The sequence below is a fragment of the Oncorhynchus mykiss genome, chromosome 19 (genome assembly GCF_013265735.2).
Source record: "Oncorhynchus mykiss isolate Arlee chromosome 19, USDA_OmykA_1.1, whole genome shotgun sequence".
NCBI lineage: Eukaryota > Metazoa > Chordata > Actinopteri > Salmoniformes > Salmonidae > Oncorhynchus > Oncorhynchus mykiss.
In genome coordinates this window covers 48,504,325-48,523,339 of record NC_048583.1, presented here as the reverse complement: position 1 = coordinate 48,523,339, position 19,015 = coordinate 48,504,325, and the positions used below count along the sequence as shown (strand labels likewise).

At 44.0% G+C, this 19,015-nt stretch overlaps 1 protein-coding gene across 1 annotated transcript in view; it reads right to left on the bottom strand.

Annotated features, from left to right (window-relative positions):
• The window catches only part of LOC110498372 (AT-rich interactive domain-containing protein 1B), a 331,437-nt gene that overhangs the window by 59,209 nt on the left and 253,213 nt on the right, over nucleotides 1-19,015 (bottom strand). The window lies entirely within an intron of this gene.

Here is a 19,015-nt window from a genome sequence, read left to right as displayed (position 1 = left end):
CATGTCTCTACTACAGAATGCAACACACGCGGGTGACCGGTGTTATTTCATAGTTGTGATGTCTTCACTATTACTCTACAATGTAGAAAATAGTAAGAATAAAGACACATCCTGGAAGGGGTAGGTGTCCAAACCTTTGACTGGTACTTGCTTAATTAATATGATTAATATTATGGTGAAAAACCCTCTGGGTTTCAGTTAGGATGTAACAGAAAATATGGCGCTGTACATATGGCGCTGTATTCTGCATACAGTAGCAAGTTTGTTTGAAGGTGTGGTTATTTACAGGCAAATTGTTGTATGCTATGGAGGTACATTTGTGTCTTTTTGTCGAGAGAAAAACTTTTTTTCATTTTCAATCAAAAATAATGGTTCTGAAAGTAACCTTTTTCCGACATAAAGGAAGTCATAGCGGACACCTACGAAGAAGGACTGTGTGCTGATGGCGTCTCAGGTAAGCAGCACTGGGCCTTTTTCCGTCCAACTTTTACATAGCTAGTAGTTAGCTCCTACGATTCAGTGTAGGTTCATAACATTCTACTATATTACATACATACATACCGTAGAATGATAAATATGCAATTATTATTCTCAACCCAACCAAAAGCATTTAGCTACGAATACCTGTTCTCACCATTTTCAGGTGAATTAATCTAACTTTCTTTCATGGCAACTCATAAGCAGACCATGTCCTATTTGTTTCATAGTCGATATATAATCATATTTCATGACAGTGAAACGGTTAGCTTTTTTACAGAAGGATGAAAGAACACAATATGTCTCTCAGGGAATGCTATTCTTATATGTCAGATGAAGAGTTAGACCAGTAAGTCAGCGCCATTAACTTCATTGGGATAGGGGGCAGTATTTTCACGTCCGGGTGAAAAGCATTCCGAAAGTAAACTGCCTGTTTCTCAGGCCCAGATGCTAGGATATGCATATAATTGGTAGATGTGGATAGAAACCACTCTAAAGTTTCTAAAACTGTTACAATTATGTCTGTAAGTATAACAGAACTTATTTGGCAGGCAAAACCCCGAGGACAAACCATCCAGGGAAAACATTTTTTGAGGTCACTGTGTTTTCAATTATTTTCTATGGGAAACTATATTTATGAGGAACCTGGTTGCAGTTCCTAAAGATGTCAACAGTCTTTAGAAATTGGTTGATGTTTTTCTTTTGAGAAATTAAGAAGTAGGGATGTTCATTGTGAGTGTCAAGCCAAGTGGACTCTTCTGTTTTTTTGGCGTGAATGAACTGGAGCTCGCTCCACGTTCTTTTTATCCGCTATTGAACACAGTATATTCCGTCTTAAATTTTATCGATTATTTACGTTTTAGGATATCTAAGGTTGGATTAGGAAAGTTGTTTGAAATGTTTGGACCAAGTTTACAGGTAACTTATTAGATACTTTGTAGTCATGTTGGGTGAGTTGGAACCGGTGTATTTCTGAATCAAACGCGCCAAATAAATGTACATTTTGGAGATATAAAGAAGGAATTTATCGAACAAAAGGACCATTTGTGATGTTTCTGGGACATTTTAGAGTGCCAACAGAAGAAGATCTTCAAAGGTAAGGCATGAATTAATCGTTATTTCTGACTTTTGTGTCGCATCTGCCTGGTTGAAATATGTTTTTCATGTGATGTAGTGGGTCGCTGTCCTCAGATAATCGCATGGTTTGCTTTCGCCGTAAAGGCTTTTTGAAATCTGACACGGCAGCTGGATTTACAACAAGTTAAGCTTTATTTTGATGTATTGCCCTTGTGATTTTATGAAAGTGAAATATTTATACTAATTTAATTTGAATTTGGCGATCTGCAATTTGTTGTCGAGGTGGGACACTAGCGTCCCACTGATCCGAAAGAAGTTAAGGCAAGGATGCCCCATGCAGGCTTTAGAATGGTCAAAGGAAGTCTCAGAGCAATCGGCCATCATGTACAATGGCGAAGAGTTAGGGAGTCTTTGCAGCTTGTGGTGCAGGTATCATTGCATATTTCCCATCACCTAATGAACAACCACAATACCAGTCTGGTGTTAAGCTTTCTGTGCTGTATTGACATATCCTGAAAATGACATCTGCTGCTTTAGATTGATATCTCAGTTATTGTTTTCATATCTATAAAAAATCATCTATTTTCTTTACTTTCAGAGAGCGTGCTGATCAAGGGGTCAAAAATGTAGATATTGTCAGATGTTCACTGTCCGAGGAACAGGCCATGGAGGCTCTATTGCTGGCAAAAGTGTTCATAACTGGAGGTAATTAAACTGTTCTGTGTTCTTTTTCTCTCTTCCTCTCTGCCTTTCTTGTCGTACATGGAACCTGTCTCACATGCATTAACTAAAAATCCTTAAGGTGTCAGCTGCTAATTTTCAGATTTACACCAGATAAACACAGCCATTTTCACTGGACTATCTGTTGCTATCTGTTGCTGCCAAGTCATGATTTCCCTGGGGGTTAGCCTTGCAATAACCAAGTGGTGAGACACATAGCCCTGTATATTTAAATGTTTCAGGTACACTCCGATAGGTGTCTGCGTCACATACAGTATCTTCTATTGACATTATCTTTCATTGTTTGTCCTCATGTGTCTGTTTTTCAGCATGAAGTACTCTGTAGCCACTTAGTGTGGACACCAGGTGATACCACACACACACACACACACACACACAATAACAGTCTCTCTCCTTCACTTCATCCCTCTCCCCCTTCTTCCTAAATCCTCTAGGTTATATCAGCTGTTTTGGTGAACCCCTCCCACATCTGAACTGGCTGACACAGAGGGCACATCATGATCATAGGTGAGAGGCCACTTGGTCGGGTCAACAGGAAGTATTATTAAAGAGATGCTTTACATTGAAATACAGACAGAGATGTAGGAGTCCCAGAGTTAATGATCCAAGGTCAGTTTTGCATTTCACCTCCTGATGATTATGATGACTGACCGTGTTAGAATAAAAAAAACAAGGCTTAATCATGCTCTCTCTCTATCCATCTGTCTCTCGTCTGCAGGTATGTTTAGATGTGAAAGAGGAAGCCAGTCCCGTCATTGCCACCTCACCCGCTCTTAAGATAAACTTCGGGCCAACTGGGGGCCCAAGGCTGGTCAGGAGACACTGCTAAAGACACTGTAATTGTGATGAACTGAGAGAATATTAGGGTAGCAATGTAATTCACTAATCATATGCTGTCTACCTCTGTTCTTACCTCTTTTCCTTTCTGTCTTCTACACCTCTCTTCCCACCTCGTCTTTCTTCCTCGTTTTATAATGCACAACATATGTGCATTGATGTACAGATTGAACTTTTATTCATAATATTACAATTTTCAGAATTATAATGCATGTATTATGTATTTATAACACCTGGATAATGAACTTCTTTCAATAAAGCGTTTCACATTCTCTACTGGTTGAAATTAAGTATCTTATCCTGTCCTCAGATTAATGCAGATGAAGGGAGTTAGATATGCATAGGTTTTTTTCTGTATATATGATTTGTTATCAGCCTTTACCTAAATAATTTTTCTGTAACTATGCAATAGACTAACGTGTAATCATTGATGTTCCAGGAGCAGGAGTGGTAAACACTGTTGAAGTGTATAATTGTAATACATACAGGGAGACACATCATCATTCAAAGAATGGACTTTGATATGACTGAAAAACAATGTCTCAGAGATTCATACCTGAACCAAACCTTTATTTGCCAAGGAAGAGTACATGATCAGTGAATATATTCAACGTACAGGCTACAATGTGGAGATCTTATGCGTGGCAATAACTACAGTACATGAATATAGGACTGGCACAATAAAGTTATTATATTCTACTTTATCCATAGGCTTCATTAAAATGCCATTCAGACTTGAAGTCGATATAACAACTATGATAGCTGAGGTTCATAGATTGGTATGAATCTTAGTTCAGAACCTAACGTTTTAGGCTCCATACACAGATCGGCTACACCTGTAGCTAGCTACACATCCATAGGTATACGGATATTTTTTATCCTCCACTACACAATAAGTAAATAGTTAGCTAGCTATGTTACTTAAGCTGCATTGCAAGGCAAGCGTACACAATTGTACATTTCTCAGGAGTCCCTAAAACATTAAACAACACAAATTACAAATTAATTCTCATGTCATAACACTAGCTAGTTAGCTGGCTAATGTTAGCTAATCAGATAACTTGCTTATGACAAAAAAATATGCACAAACGTTTGTCTCTACATTAACTAACATATTCCTGTCAATTGTAAATTTTTTGTTTGACTCGTTATGACGTTATAGCTACAAAATGAATCCCAAACGTTACCAATAAACTTATCCAAACAAGTCAATCAACGTTTATAATCAAACCTTAGGTACCCTAATACGCAAATAAACAATACAATTTAAGACGGAGAATCGTTATTGAGTTTACCGGAGGTAAACAAAAAGAACGCGCTCTCTCGGCCATGCGCTTGGAAACACTACAGCCAAAATGGGAGTCACTTAGAAAAACTACAACTTCTCCCTAATTTTTCCAAAAACCAATCTGAAACTCTTTCTAAAGACTGTTGACATCTAGTGGAAGCCCCAGGAACTGCAATCGGGGACGATTTCATCCTATTATAAAAGTGCCAGGCATTGAAATCAGTGCTATGCTGATTTTTTGTTTTAATGGTTTGTCTTCTGGGTTTCGCCTGCCATTTCAGTTCTGTTATACTCACAGACATTATTGTAACAGTTTTAGAAACTTTAGAGTGCTTTCTATCCAAACTACCAATTATATGCTTATCCTAGCTTCTGGACCTGAGTAACAGGCAGTTTACTCTGGGCACGCTTTTCATCAAAACGTCAAAATACCGCCCCCCACCAGAATAGAATGAGTGGGAGGCCCTGGTGCACAACTGAGCAAGAGGACAAGTACATTAGAGTGTCTAGTTTGAGAAACAGACACCTCATAAGTCCTCAACTGGCAGCTTCAATAAAAAGTATCCGCAAAACACTAGTCTCAACGTCAATAGTGCAAAGAAAAATACTAAAATAAAATATTAATTTCTTTGGGGTACTCCCCCTCTTCTCAATTTCCGCCTAAAGACATACCCTAATCTAACTGCCTGTAGCTCCGGTCCAGAATCCGGAGCTACAGACAAACATACAGATAGGATGCTGGGGACGATTTTAATGAAGAATATAAGATGGCAACAATAATTTTAGACAGATAACTTCAAAAATGAGAGAGCTCACCCAGGTGTCCCACACAAATGAAACCAAATGTACCCAAGTGGCCGAATTGGTACAGTGATACATTTTGAAGGGAAGAATTATATACAAAATATATAAATGCTATTCTAACACACACCCCCAAAAAATACCTTATTTTTTAAATGTTTTTTATTAAAAAAAGTATATATTTTTTTAAATAACAAGGGTAACTATTTACTCGGTCTTGCTTTCTCTATCAATTTCCTCTATAATTTGGGTTAAATCTGTATACCTAGACTTTGTTTTAGCTTTTCCTGATTTATTCACCATAATTTAAATATATAAACGTGCTGAAAATGCTATTGACTATGTACTGCTATGCGTAACACTTGTGGCTCCGTCAAGTAAGATTTGCAATGGCGAATGAACCTCTTTTAGGCCAGAGTTTACGCCAAAGGCTGGTCTTCGAACGTATAACCATTACATATTGCCGTTTACCTCAGCTCATTGGCTATCTTCCAAGCTAGATTTCAAGATGATCAGTGGTCATTGGGCCAAAATGCAGTCAATCAACGATAGCCCGGTCCTACCATTGATGCGCAATGAGGTCATTGATTGGTGTCTTCAAATTAGTTTGTTTCGGTCAATATGTCCCGGGAAAAGAACCATCAAGTATGGTTGTGGTAGTAACAACCAGAGGATTGCAATGAAACCAACCATGACTGGATAAACGTTTGTTTAGTGTGGGTAATTACCACGAACGCTTCGTCCAAAGTTGAATGAGACGGAAATCACGACGCAAGCGGTTTACAAATGTTTTGTGTTAGGCTATAAAAATGGATGTTATCAAACAAAACAAACATTCACTGTGTAGTTAGGACACTTGGCATTGCCACCAGAGGAAGATCTTCAAAGGTAAGCAATTTATTTTATTGTTATTTCTGACTTTCGTGACGCTAATGTAGTAATACTTGTGTATGCGGGGAGCTGTCCTCAGAAAATCTCATGGTTTGCTTTCGCCGTAAAGCCTTTTTGAAATCTGACACAGCGGCTGGATTAATAAGATGTTCATCTTTTAACCTTTCTGATCTCCCCATCCCGGATCCGGGTTCGTGAATACAGACTCAAGCTCATTACCATAACGCAACGTTAACTATTCATGAAAATCGCAAATGAAATGAAATAAATATGCTAGCTCTCAAGCTTAGCCTTTTGTTAACAACACTGTCATCTCAGATTTTCAAAATATGCTTCTCAACCATTGCAAAACAAGCATTTGTGTAACAGTATTGATGGCTAACGTAGCATTTAGCATTAGCATTCAGCTGGCAACATTTACACAAAAAAACAGAAAAGCATTCAAAAAAATCATTTACCTTTGAAGAACTTCAGATGTTTTCAATGAGGAGACTCTCAGATAGCAAATGTTCAGTTTTTCCTGAAAGATTATTTGTTTAGGACAAATCGCTCCGTTTTCTGCGTCACGTTTAGCTATGAAAAAAACCCTGTATCCAGGATTGTGTAAATCTATCAGCAAGCTCATTAGCATAACACAACGTTAACTATTTATGAAAATCGCAAATGAAATGAAATAAATATGCCATCTCTCAAGCTTAGCCTTTTGTAAACAACACTGTCATCTCAGATTTTCAAAATATGCTTCTCAACCATAGGAAAACAATCATTTGTGTAAAAGTAGCTAGCTAGAGTTAGCATTTCGCGTTAGCATTTAGCGTTAGCATTAGCGTTAGCATCCAGCACGCAACATTAACAAAAACATAAAAGCCTTCAAATAAAATCATTTACCTTTGAAGAACTTCTGATGTTTTCAATGAGGATACTCTCAGTTAGATAGCAGATGCTCAGTTTTTCCAAAAAGATTCCTTGTGTATTAGAAATAGCTCCGTTTTATACATCACATTTGGCTACCAAAAAAAATCCATAAATTCAGTCCTCAAAACGCAAACTTTTTTCCAAATTAACTCCATAATATCGACTGAAAACATGGCAAACGTTGTTTAGAATCAATCCTCAAGGTGTTTTTCACATATCTCTTCATTGATACATCGTTCTTGGAAACATGCTTTCTCTCCTGAATCCCAGGAGAAAATGCCTGCACCTGAAGATTACGCACAAATTTAGACAAAGGACACCGGGCGGACCTCTGGAAAATGTAGTCTCTTATGGCCAATCTTCCAATGATATGCCTACAAATACGTCACAATGCTGCTAAGACCTTGGGCGAACGACAGAAAGTGTAGGCTCATTCCTTGCGCAATCACAGCCATATAAGGAGAGAATGGAAAACAGAGCTTCAGAAATTCTGCTAATTCCTGGGTGATGCATCATCTTGGTTTCGCCTGTAGAATGAGTTCTGGGGCACTTACAGACAAAATCTTTGCAGATTCTGAAACTTCAGAGTGTTTTCTTTCCAAAACTGTCAGAATATGTCAGAATATGCATAGTCGAGCATCTTTTCGTGACAAAATATCGCGCTTAAAACGGGAACGTTTTTTATCCAAAAATGAAATAGCGCCCCTAGAGCTCTAAGAGGTTAAATGATGTATTTACAAGAATGTTTACTATAGCAAATGGTGTATTTAGAATGGTAGGTGAGACGATAGCGACGATAGCGTCTCACCTACCCTAGAGAGGTTAAGATGGGCAAAAGAACACAGACACTTGAACTCTACCTAGAAGGCCAGCATCCCGGAGTCACCTCTTCACTGTTGGCGTTGAGACTGGTGTTTTGCGGGTACTATTTAAGGAAGCTGCCAGTTGAGGACTTGTGAGGCATCTGTTTCTCAAACTAGACACTCTAATGTACTTGTCCTCTTGCTCAGTTGTGCATCGGGGCCTCCCACTCCACATTCTATTCTGGTTAGAGTCAGTTTACACTGCTCTGTGAAGGGAGTAGTACACAGCGTTGTACGAGATCTTCAGTTTCTTGGAAACAATTGGCCTCTTGCCAATTGTGCGCCACCCTATGGGACTCCCGGACACAGACTGGGATCAAACATGGGTCTGTAGTGACGCATTAAACCAAAGCGCCACTCGGGAAGCCCTTCACTGACATTTTCAAACTCTCCCTGACCGAGTCTGTAATACCTATGTTTCAGCCCTAATACCTATGTTTCAAGTAGACCACCATAGTCCCTGTGCCCAAGAAAGCGAACGTAACTTGCCTAAATGACTACTGCCCCGTAGCACTCACGTCGGTAGCCATGAAGTGCTTTGAAAGGCTGGTCATGGCTCAAATCAACACCATTATCCAAGAAACCCTAGACCCACTCCAATTCGTGTCCCTCCCCAACAGATCCACAGATGATGCAATATATATTGCACTCCATACTGCCCTTTCCCACCTGAACAAAAGGAACACCTATGTGAGAATGCTATTCATTGACTACAGCTCAGCGTTCAACACAATAGTGTTCTCAAAGCTCATCAATAAGCTAAGGACCCTGGGACTAAATACCTCCCTCTGCAACTGGATCCTGGACTTTCTGATGGGCCGCCAACAGGTGGTAAGGGTAGGTAACAACACATCCGCCACTCTGATCCTCAACACAGGGGCCCCTCAGGTGTGCATGCTCGGTCCCGTCCTGTACTTCCTGTTCACTCATGACTGCATGGCCAGACACGACTCCAACACCATCATTAAGTTTGCCAATGACACAACAGTGGTAGGCCTGATCACCGACAACAACGAGACAGCCTATAGGGAGGAGGTCAGAGACCTGGCCGTGTGGTGCCAGGACAACAACCTCTCCCTCAATGTGATCAAGACAAAGGAGATGATTGTGGACTACAGGAAAAAGAAGAACGCCCACATTCTCATCGACGGGGCTGTAGTAGAGCAGGTTGAGAGCTTCAAGTTCCGTGGTGTCCACATCACCAACAAACTAACATGGTCCAAACACACCATGGGTCCTCAGATCCTCAAAAGGTTCTACAGCTGCACCATCGAGAGCATCTTGACTGGTATGGCAACTGCTCTGCCTCCGACCGCAAGGCATTACAGAGCGTAGTGCAAACGGCCCAGTACATCACTGGGGCCAAGCTTCCTGCCATCCGGGACCTCTACATTTTTTAAAATTAACAAGGCAAGTCAGTTAAGAACACATTCTTATTTACAATGACAGCCTACCCGGCAAAACCCAGACGGCACTGGGCCAATTGTGCACCGCCCTATGTGACTCCAAATCACAGCTGGATGTGATGCAGCCTGGAATCAAACCAGGTACTGCAATGATGCCTCTTGCACTGAGATGCAGTGTCTTAGACCACTGCACCACTCGGGAGCTCTATACCAGGCAGTGTCAGAGGAGGGCCCTAAAAATTGTCAAAGACTCCAGCCACCCTAGTCATAGACTGTTCTCTCTGCTACCGCACGGCAAGTGGCACGGGAGTGCCAAGTCTAGATCCAAGAGGCTTCTAAACAGCTTCTACCCCCCAGGCATAAGACTCCTGGACATCTAATCAAATGGCTACCCGGTCTATTTGCATTGCCCCCCCCCCCCCCCCCCCCCCTACACCGCTGCTACTCTGTTGTTATCATCTATGCATAGTCACTTTAATACCTACATTTACAGTGCCTTGCGAAAGTATTCGGCCCCCTTGAACTTTGCGACCTTTTGCCACATTTCAGGCTTCAAACATAAAGATATACAACTGTATTTTTTTGTGAAGAATCAACAACAAGTGGGACACAATCATGAAGTGGAACGACATTTATTGGATATTTCAAACTTTTTTAACAAATCAAAAACTGAAAAATTGGGCGTGCAAAATTATTCAGCCCCCTTAAGTTAATACTTTGTAGCGCCACCTTTTGCTGCGATTACAGCTGTAAGTCGCTTGGGGTATGTCTCTATCAGTTTTGCACATCGAGAGACTGACATTTTTTACCCTTCCTTCTTGCAAAACAGCTCGAGCTCAGTGAGGTTGGATGGAGAGCATTTGTGAACAGCAGTTTTCAGTTCTTTCCACAGATTCTCGATTGGATTCAGGTCTGGACTTTGACTTGGCCATTCTAACACCTGGATATGTTTATTTTTGAACCATTCCATTGTAGATTTTGCTTTATGTTTTGGATCATTGTCTTGTTGGAAGACAATACAGGACCATTCTCCTGTATTTGGCTCCATCCATCTTCCCATCAATTTTAACCATCTTCCCTGTCCCTGCTGAAGAAAAGCAGGCCCAAACCATGATGCTGCCACCACCATGTTTGACAGCGGGGATGGTGTGTTCAGGGTGATGAGCTGTGTTGCTTTTACGCCAAACATAACGTTTTGCATTGTTGCCAAAAAGTTCAATTTTGGTTTCATCTGACCAGAGCACCTTCTTCCACATGTTTGGTGTGTCTCCCAGGTGGCTTGTGGCAAACTTTAAACAACACTTTTTATGGATATCTTTAAGAAATGGCTTTCTTCTTGCCACTCTTCCATAAAGGCCCGATTTGTGCAATATACGACTGATTGTTGTCCTATGGACAGAGTCTCCCACCTCAGCTGTAGATCTCTGCAGTTCATCCAGAGTGATCATGGGCCTCTTGGCTGCATCTCTGATCAGTCTTCTCCTTGTATGAGCTGAAAGTTTAGAGGGACGGCCAGGTCTTGGTAGATTTGCAGTGGTCTGATACTCCTTCCATTTCAATATTATCGCTTGCACAGTGCTCCTTGGGATGTTTAAAGCTTGGGAAATCTTTTTGTATCCAAATCCGGCTTTAAACTTCTTCACAACAGTATCTCGGACCTGCCTGGTGTGTTCCTTGTTCTTCATGATGCTCTCTGCGCTTTTAACGGACCTCTGAGACTATCACAGTGCAGGTGCATTTATACGGAGACTTGATTACACACAGGTGGGTTGTATTTATCATCATTAGTAATTTAGGTCAACATTGGATCATTCAGAGATCCTCACTGAACTTCTGGAGAGAGTTTGCTGCACTGAAAGTAAAGGGGCTGAATAATTTTGCACGCCCAATTTTTCAGTTTTTGATTTGTTAAAAAAGTTTGAAATATCCAATAAATGTCGTTCCACTTCATGATTGTGTCCCACTTGTTGTTGATTCTTCACAAAAAAATACAGTTTTATATCTTTATGTTTGAAGCCTGAAATGTGGCAAAAGGTCGCAAAGTTCAAGGGGGCCGAATACTTTCGCAAGGCACTGTATATATTACCTCAACTAACTGGTAACCACGCACATTGACTCTGTACCGGTACCCACCTATATATAGTCTCGCTATTGTTATTTTACTGCTGCTCTTTAATTACTTGTTACTTTTATTTCTCATTCTTATCCATATTTCTTAAACTGCATTGTTGGTTAGGGGCTCGTAAGTAAGCATTTCACTGTAAGGTCTACACCTGTATTATTTGGCGCATGTGACTAATACAATTTGATTTGATTTGTTAAAAGTACACTCAAGAAAAACTATTTGATGGATCATACTAATTCAGGAGTATAATTAAAACAGGTTAACATGTCCACCAACATTAGACGATTATACAGAAAGCCCTTGCTGAAATAAGTCAATCAAATCAATGTTGAGAACAGTCAGATGAACTCATACCTGTATCTGACACGGACTTGGTGTCGTAGCAGGAAGATCAGAATACGGTGAACCTGTCATGTATTGTCATGTTGTGTCTTGTTTCTGTCCTTTCCCTTCACCCTGTCTCCCTCTGCTGGTCGTTATTAGGTTACCTTTTCTCCCCCTCTTTCCCCCAGCTGTTCCTTGTCTCCTCCTAACTACCTCGTCACCCCTTTTCCCACCTGTTCCCTTTTTTCCTCTGATTAGTCCTCTATATCTCTCTCTGTTTTTGGGTCCTCATTCACGCACCGTAACAGAAGAATCCGACCAAGAATGGACCCAGCGACTTCGGATCCTCTCCACTCAGCCGTCGAGATCCAGGGAGCGATGCTAGGCAGACACGAGCAGGAATTGTCTGCTGCTCGACATGCCGTTGAGACCCTGGCCACCCAAGTCTCCAACCTCACAGAACAGGTTCACCATCTCCGCCTCGATCCACCGGCCACTTCCAGGGCTTTCGAATCTCCGGAGCCCAGAATCAATAACCCGCCGTGTTACTCTGGGGAGCCCACTGAATGCCGCTCGTTCCTCACCCAGTGTGATATTGTGTTTTCTCTCCAGCCCAACACTTACTCCAGGAGCACTGCTCGTGTCGCCTACGTCATATCTCTCCTTACTGGACGGGCTCGTGAGTGGGGCACGGCAATCTGGGAGGCAAGGGCTGAGTTCACTAACCAGTATCAGGACTTTAAGGAGGAGATGATACGGGTTTTTGATCGATCTGTTTTTGGGGAGGAGGCTTCCAGGGCCCTGTCTTCCCTATGTCAAGGTAATCGATCCATAACAGACTACTCTATTGAGTTTCGCACTCTTGCTGCCTCCAGTGGCTGGAACGAGCCGGCTTTGCTCGCTCGTTTTCTGGAGGGTCTCCGCGCAGAGGTAAAGGATGAGATTCTCTCCCGGGAGGTTCCTTCCAGCGTGGATTCCTTGATTGAACTCGCTATTCGCATTGAGCGACGGGTTGATCTTCGTCACCGAGCTCGTGGAAAGGAGCTCGCGTTCTCCGTTGCCCCCCTCTCCGCATCACTACCATCTTCCTCTGCCGGCTCGGGTGCTGAGCCTATGCAGCTGGGAGGTATCCGCATCTCGACTAAGGAGAGGGAACGGAGAATCACCAACCGCCTCTGTCTCTATTGCGGTTCTGCTGGTCATTTTGTCACTTCATGTCCAGTAAAAGCCAGAGCTCATCAGTAAGCGGAGGGCTACTGGTGAGCGCTACTACTCCTGTCTCTCCTTCAAGATCCTGCACTACCTTGTCGGTCCATCTACGCTGGACCGGTTCGTCAGCTTCCTGCAGTGCCTTAATAGACTCTGGGGCGGAGGGCTGTTTTATGGACGAGACCTGGGCTCGGGAACATGACATTCCTCTCAGACAGTTAAGGGAGTCCACGGCCTTGTTCGCCCTGGATGGTAGTCCTCTCCCCAGGATTCAGCGTGAGACGCTACCTTTAACCCTCACTGTTTCTGGTAATCATAGCGAAACCATTTCTTTTTTAATTTTTCGTTCACCTTTTACACCTGTTGTTTTGGGCCATCCCTGGCTAGTTTGTCATAATCCTTCCATTAATTGGTCTAGTAATTCTATCCTCTCCTGGAACGTCTCTTGTCATGTGAAATGTTTAATGTCTGCTATCCCTCCTGTTTCCTCTGTCTCTTCTTCACAGGAGGAGCCTGGTGATTTGACAGGGGTGCCGGAGGAATATCACGATCTGCGCACGGTGTTCAGTCGGTCCAGGGCCACCTCTCTTCCTCCACACCGGTCGTATGATTGTAGTATTGATCTCCTTCCGGGAACCACTCCCCCCCGGGGTAGACTATACTCTCTGTCGGCTCCCGAACGTAAGGCTCTCGAAGATTATTTGTCTGTAGCTCTTGCCGCCGGTACCATAGTCCCCTCCTCCTCTCCCGCCGGAGCGGGGTTTTTTTTTGTTAAGAAGAAGGACGGGTCCCTGCGCCCCTGCATAGATTATCGAGGGCTGAATGACATAACAGTGAAGAATCGTTATCCGCTTCCTCTTATGTCTTCAGCCTTCGAGATCCTGCAGGGAGCCAGGTTTTTCACTAAGTTGGACCTTCGTAACGCTTACCATCTCGTGCGCATCAGGGAGGGGGACGAGTGGAAGACGGCGTTTAACACTCCGTTAGGGCACTTTGAATACCGGGTTCTTCCTTTCGGCCTCGCTAACGCTCCAGCTGTCTTTCAGGCATTAGTCAATGATGTCCTGAGAGACATGCTGAACATCTTTGTTTTCGTTTACCTTGACGATATCCTGATTTTTTCACCGTCACTCCAGATTCATGTTCAGCACGTTCGACGTGTCCTCCAGCGCCTTTTAGAGAATTGTCTTTTTGTGAAGGCTGAGAAGTGCTCTTTTCATGCCTCCTCCGTCACATTTCTCGGTTCTGTTATTTCCACTGAAGGCATTAAGATGGATCCCGCTAAGGTCCAAGCTGTCATTGATTGGCCCGTCCCTAGGTCACGCGTCGAGCTGCAGCGCTTTCTCGGCTTCGCGAACTTCTATCGTCGTTTCATCCGTAATTTCGGTCAGGTGGCAGCCCCTCTCACAGCCCTTACTTCTGTCAAGACGTGCTTTAAGTGGTCCGTTTCCGCCCAGGGAGCTTTTGATCTCCTCAAGAATCGTTTTACATCCGCACCTATCCTTGTTACACCTGACGTCACTAGACAGTTCGTTGTCGAGGTTGACGCGTCAGAGGTGGGCGTGGGAGCCATTCTTTCTCAGCGCTCCCTCTCTGACGACAAGGTCCACCCTTGCGCGTATTTTTCTCATCGCCTGTCGCCGTCGGAACGTAACTATGATGTGGGAAACCGCGAACTGCTCGCCATCCGCTTAGCCCTAGGCGAATGGCGACAGTGGTTGGAGGGGGCGACCGTTCCTTTTGTCGTTTGGACTGACCATAGGAACCTTGAGTACATCCGTTCTGCCAAACGACTTAATGCGCGTCAGGCGCGCTGGGCGCTGTTTTTCGCTCGTTTCGAGTTCGTGATTTCTTATCGTCCGGGCTCTAAGAACACCAAGCCTGATGCTTTATCTCGTCTCTTCAGTTCTTCAGTAGCCTCCACTGACCCCGAGGGGATTCTCCCTGAGGGGCGTGTTGTCGGGTTGACTGTCTGGGGAATTGAGAGGCAGGTAAAACAAGCACTCACTCAAACTCCGTCGCCGCGCGCTTGTCCCAGGAACCTTCTTTTCATTCCCGTTCCTACTCGTCTGGCCGTTCTTCAGTGGGCTCACTCTGCCAAGTTAGCCGGCCACCCTGGCGTTCGGGGTACGCTTGCTTCCATTCGCCAGCGTTTTTGGTGGCCCACCCGGGAGCATGACACGCGTCGCTTCGTGGCTGCTTGTTCGGTCTGCGCGCAGACTAAGTCCGGTAACTCCCCTCCTGCCGGCCGTCTCAGGCCGCTTCCCATTCCCTCTCGACCGTGGTCTCACATCGCCTTAGATTTTGTCACCGGACTGCCTTCGTCAGCGGGGAAGACTGTTATTCTTACGGTTGTCGACAGGTTCTCTAAGGCGGCTCATTTTATTCCCCTTGCTAAGCTTCCTTCTGCTAAAGAGACGGCACAAATCATCATCGAGAATGTTTTCAGAATTCATGGCCTTCCGTCAGACGTCGTTTCGGACAGAGGTCCGCAATTCACGTCTCAATTTTGGAGGGAGTTTTGCCGTTTGATTGGGGCTTCCGTCAGTCTCTCTTCCGGCTTTCACCCCCAGTCTAACGGTCAAGCAGAACGGGCCAATCAGACTATTGGTCGCATCTTACGCAGTCTTTCTTTTCGCAACCCTGCGTCTTGGTCAGAACAGCTCCCCTGGGCAGAATACGCCCACAACTCGCTTCCTTCGTCTGCGACCGGGCTATCTCCTTTTCAGAGTAGCCTCGGGTACCAGCCTCCGCTGTTCTCATCTCAGTTCGCCGAGTCCAGCGTCCCCTCCGCTCAGGCTTTTGTCCAACGTTGCGAGCGCACCTGGAAGAGGGTCAGGTCTGCACTTTGCCGTTATAGGGCGCAGACTGTGAGAGCTGCTAATAAGCGTAGAACTAAGAGTCCTAGATATTGTCGCGGTCAGAGAGTTTGGCTCTCCACTCAGAACCTTCCCCTTAAGACCGCTTCTCGCAAGTTGACCCCGCGGTTCATTGGTCCGTTCCGTATTTCTCGGATCATTAATCCTGTCGCAGTGCGACTTCTTCTTCCGCGATATCTTCGTCGCGTCCACCCGGTCTTCCATGTCTCCTGTGTCAAGCCCGTTCTTCGCGCCCCCGCTCGTCTTCCCCCCCCCCCCATCCTTGTCGAGGGCGCACCCATCTACAGGGTCCGTAGGATTTTGGACATGCGTCCTCGGGGCCGTGGTCATCAGTACCTAGTAGATTGGGAGGGGTACGGTCCTGAGGAGAGGAGTTGGGTTCCCTCTCGGGACGTGCTGGACCGTGCGCTGATCGATGATTTCCTCCGTTGCCGCCAGGTTTCCTCCTCGAGTGCGCCAGGAGGCGCTCGGTGAGTGGGGGGGTACTGTCATGTATTGTCATGTTGTGTCTTGTTTCTGTCCTTTCCCTTCACCCTGTCTCCCTCTGCTGGTCGTTATTAGGTTACCTTTTCTCCCCCTCTTTCCCCCAGCTGTTCCTTGTCTCCTCCTAACTACCTCGTCACCCCTTTTCCCACCTGTTCCCTTTTTTCCTCTGATTAGTCCTCTATATCTCTCTCTGTTTTCGTTCCTGTCTTTGTCGGATTCTTGTTTGTGTTTTTCATGCCTGAACCAGACTATCGTCATGTTTGCTGCAACCTTGTCCTGTCCTGTCGGAATCTGCCGGTCCATCTGAGCCTACCTATGTTTTGTTATTAAAGAAGTTCTGTTTACGTTAATTCGCTTTTGGGTCCTCATTCACGCACCGTAACAGAACCAAGTGTTTGTGAGTTCAAATCCCAGGAGAGATCATTTTGAATAATAATAATTGTATAAATGAACATTCACAATGTAATCATCTGTGTCAAAAATGTAAGTTGAAAATACTATGTTAAAAGCACTGTGTGTGAGTATCTCTAACCTTGACAACAGACAAAGAACTATGAATGAAAATAGTGGTTCACCAACCGGGAACACTAACAAGGTGTGATGTGTAATAAACTGTTTCATTTTGGGAGAACGTTTCTTTGGGACCATTAGGTGACAGCTGATAGCTGATATACAAAAATGTTCTTGCAATGTTCCCATGAAACATGTCTAGGACATTGAATTCTGAGAACATGTTCTATTTGACATTAAGGGAATGGTCTCTTAGAAACATTCCTTGCACATCACAATAACATTAGTTAATGATCCAATGAGACTTAAGAGAACATTCTCTAAAGTTGTGGAAACGTTTGTTATTAGCTGGTGAGGCAGCAGATTTCCTTGTGCTGAGCTGTAGGTTGTTAAAAGAGGAATGCTGTAGCCTTTAAGTTACACAATGAAACATGAGACCGTTTTCATGTTCTTAGCCAGAGTACAAGCTCACTGTGTCAGAGTGTGTGAGAGGCGAGTGAGGTAAGCTGAGAGAGAGAGAGGGGGGGGGGGGGGGGGGTGGGGGGGAGTGCAGAAAGAGAGTGTCTATGGCTAAAGGACACACACATACACACTGATGTGTGTTCAGTTGTTCACAGCCTGGGGCTTGGATATCCTAGCAGTGCCAAGACAGGCCAAGAATAACAGAGTGCAGGGATCAGGAACTTGGAGTGCGTTTCCATGTTGGTTTAATGGGCTAGTAATTTTGTGGCGTGGGGGGAGACGGGAAGCAGATGGAGCCATCATTAAAAACAATGAGCAGCAGCTGCCTGGCCTGTTCACCTCGGCCCAGGCCCCAGCCAAGATAGACCAGTCTGAGCAGACCAGCCTGAACTAAACCTTTCAAAACCAGAGCTCAGAGTCCACCCCGCACCCCCGCCGTAAGAGCACTCCAACCGCCTGGGGGCTCCATGGAGCCACTCCAACTTTGTGTGTTTGTGTGTTGAGTGTATGTGTGAGAGAGGGAGAAGAGAGAAAGACAGTGAGAAAGGGTATGTGTATGTGCATGTGTGCGCGTGCGTGCGTGTATGTGCGTGTATGTGTGTGTATGTGTGTGTATGGAGGCGGAGGATTTGGCTTGTTCTCCCTGAATACCCCTCCTGTCAGCTGTGCAGCGTTTCATGCTCATCTAACTCCAGACTTTTTATATTACTGTTCTGCTCTGCCTCAGCCACTGGCTGTCATCCCAGCTAAGTCACATTAGCAGATAAGAGTGGGTGGAGAGACACCAAATACCATATGCTTTAGAGATATTAATCAACATGAACTAATGGGAAGGTCTCAGCAATATTAGAAAAACACACACATGAATGGTGCTTTCCTCACGACGACACATTAAAACACACATTACTAATACTCCAATGTTTCCTTTGGTGCACATCCAGGGGAATGAAACACAAGAGCGGATGCAAACATATGGGATTGACTGCTGCTTTCTGAAGCCGTGTTCCAGAACACTCAACACTAAAAGCCAGTTTAATTGCAAAGATCTATTCTGACTATTTTTCCCACGAGTGCTGAAATGGACTGGGATGTTTAGAAGACTTTTTGACTGGGGAACATGTAGCCAGCATATATGACAGGTTACTGGTTTAAAATAGACATAATTCACACTACAATTTACAATGTACAGTAAAATAGAGTGACCACAGACTATGGCTTTTCATTCAAAGCGTTCTCTGATTTAATTTAAATACTACCGCACGAATACTGCAAATTGAGTTTGATTGAACTGCACCCTCAGATTAGCAGCGTCCTCTCTATTGTTCTCCACTACTCTACCACAGGTCACAACATGACAACATTGGTTTTAATGACATTAATGGGCAGTTGAAACTCTCCAACCCTTTTCTGAGGCCAATTTAAAAACACTGACCCAGTAATGGGATTGAAAGTCATCATCATTGTGCTCAGAAAACATGTTTTATCAGCCCAGTCCACCTCCTCAATCTGCCTTAAATCCCATAATGAAATAGGCAGGAGTAGGGTCTAGAGTTCAAATTCTTCATGAATATTCTGACAAAGCCTTGGCTCTAATCCCATAGAGAGAGAGAGAGAGAGAGAGAGAGAGAGATAGAGAGAGAGAGAGAGAGAGAGAGAGAGAGAGAGGGGTTTTACCTTTAGTTTTGGAGGTTCATTAGTGGGCAAGTCTCTGCCACAAGAGAGGG